We start from the raw sequence: 2,920 nt of genomic DNA on the forward strand, positions 1-2,920 counted from the left end.
TCAATCATGGCCAAACCTAAAAGTTGTCCGATCTAATGATATCCAAAAGATAGAAAATGGCTTCCATTAGAAGCACTCTTACAGGCAGGAAAACTAAGTAAACGGTAATTAAGTGAAATTATCTTATTTCAGAGATGAACTGGTTTATATGTAAAAACACTAAACACTTAACAAGAATTTTTTTTTCCAATACTATGCTGCAAAGTTGTAGTCAGAGTGTAAGTTCTTGCCTTGTTCCTGATTTTAATGGAAAGCTTGTCAAACTTTCGATGTTGAGTATGATGTGAGCTGTGTGTCTGTCTTGCACAATCTTAATTATTATATTAATATGTTGAAGTACTTTTTTCTCCTTCAAATTTGATGAAAAAAATTATTTTTACCATGAAAGGATGTTGAATTTCTACATTGAATAATACAAAGAAGGAAAAAAATTAAGAAAAAATTCCATTTATAACAGCATTGATAAAAACTATTATAATTGAGTAAACATAAGCAGGGATGCAAAAGCCTTGCACACTAAGAACTCCAAAACATCACCAAAAGATGTTAGAGAAGGTATACATAGATGGGAAAATGTTCAAGAACTAGAATATTTCATATTATTAAGATAACAAGATGACCTAAAGATCTACAGATTCAATACAATCTGTGTGAAAAGTCCCCAAAATTTTTGTTGGCAAAAATAAAAAAATACATCTTAAAATTCATATGAAATGTCAAGGGACTTGAGATAACCAAAATGATCACAGGTCTTCATTCTAAAACATACTATAAAATTATGGTAATCTGAAGCATGTGACACTGGCACCAAGACAGACAGAGAAGTTGAAGTGGCTGTGATGGTGGAATAGAAAGACACTGAATTCATGTCCTCCCATAGAAACCCTAAAATTGCAACTATTTTTGAAGCCACTGTTGATGAGAACATCCTGAAGACTAGCCGGTATTCTGTTACTAAAGGCATAAAGCAGTAACTACACAAAGACCAATAGGACTTGGATATACAGGCTAGAGTTAAGTCTCATACCTCAGGCAGGCAACACACCTAAGGGGTGCAATCCAGTTATAGAGCTTCTCCCAAAGGAGCATATGCATCTGAGCCCCACATAGTGCTATTCAGCCCAGGGTTCCTACACATGGAAAGTGAAAAAAATGAAACTGTTAATTGGTCAGTTGTATCCAACTCTTTGCGACCCCACGGACCATAACCCACCAGGCTACTCTGACCATGGGATTCTCCAGGCAAGAATACTGGAGTGGGTGGCCATTTCCTTCTCCAGGGGAGCTTCCTGACCCAGGGACCAAACTTGGGTCTCCTGTATTACAGGCATATTCTTTACTATCTGTGCCACAGGGGAAAACTAGACGCCCCCTAAATTGTAGGACTTTGAAAGACAATGAGGATTATTTTTCAGAGAACCTAAGGCCTGTAGAAAACAAAGATTTCTTATGGGTCACACACAAAATCACATATAGTCCAAGAAGAAATAGACCTCTGAGAGGAACCTGAGTCAGACAGCTTGTTGATATTGGGCAGAGCCTCCCAGAGAGGTGGGGAAAAATTACAATTGACCTTGAAACATAAATACTAGTAACAAACATTTTAGCCAGCTATCCCATGACAAGGACATGGTGCTGACGAGCATCGTATTGTAACCCTCACCTAGGATTTCAGTGGTGGAACCCAGTCCCACTCACCACCTAGGTGGCATCAGTCTTGAAAAACTCCAGACCAAGCAGCTAGCTGGGCAAGGACACAGCCCCATCCACTTGCCATCAGGCTGGCTAGGACACCTTGAGCCCATAGTGGACCTGGGACCCACCCATCACATGGCCAGCACCAGCCCTGCATCCTTTCTTCCCTATTTTTCAGAGTTAAATATTTCTGTCTCCTAATCTGGTGATCTTTACATTTCTCAAGACGGTTAATACCATTATGTCATATCTATCCTCAGGAGAGTTGATGTTGCAAAGGATTTTAAAATGTTCCTCAAACATAAAACTAAGAACTAAATTCTTTCTCACTGCATAGCAATTAGTATTCTCAAAAGACATGTTTTCAGGTTAGAAATGCTGGGGTTATAGTCTTCATTCTTTTTCTACCTTTAATAGTAAATAAAATAAATAAAAATCAGTACCCTGCATTTACAACACACTTCATGGATTCAAGCTGTTTCGTTAATGTAGCTGAACACATGCTACTGGGAAGTCTGAGGACAGATGTTCAGTTTTACTGAATACTATCATCACCGGTGATGCTCGAACCTCTATGTTTGGATGACCTTTGCTAGCATTCTAAAGTTAATCTGCGGTCTTACCTAAAGGTTTAGATATAAGTTAAGACAGTATTCCTCAATGTTTTTTTTTTTTTTTTTCACTATTGTCCCTTAAATTTCCTTTCTTCAAAATTCTGTTTTCTTAAGTACCTCCTCATTTAAAATAGCAATACCACAAATATACTACCTATGTATGTGTTTATGTGTATTCATGCATTATGTATAAAAAACAGAAAGAAATGTTCACCCCAAAAGAAATTATTTTTATCTTGTGGTAATAGATAGTGCCTACATTTCAAATACGCATTAGGGAAAATAAATAAATAAAAGAAAGGGGCATAATGTGGTTATTTAAACTCAGACCAAACCAAAACTCTTGCTGTGCTGCAAACAAATACACAGATCTATATCCAGCTAGTCTTACCTTATCACACTCTTTAAAAATATTTTTCATCTTACCTGTTACTAACAATATTATATTTTTACATTATTCAGTTCAGTCCAGTTTCTCAGTCGTGTCTGACTCTTCACTACTTCATGAACTGCAGCACGCCAGGCCTCCCTGTCCATCACCAACTCCCGGAGTTCACTGAGACTCACGTCCATTGAGTTGGTGATGCCATCCAGCCATCTCATCCTATGTC

This window comes from Bison bison, unplaced genomic scaffold, assembly GCF_000754665.1.
Source record: "Bison bison bison isolate TAMUID 2011002044 unplaced genomic scaffold, Bison_UMD1.0 scf7180017863470, whole genome shotgun sequence".
Classification (NCBI taxonomy): domain Eukaryota; kingdom Metazoa; phylum Chordata; class Mammalia; order Artiodactyla; family Bovidae; genus Bison; species Bison bison.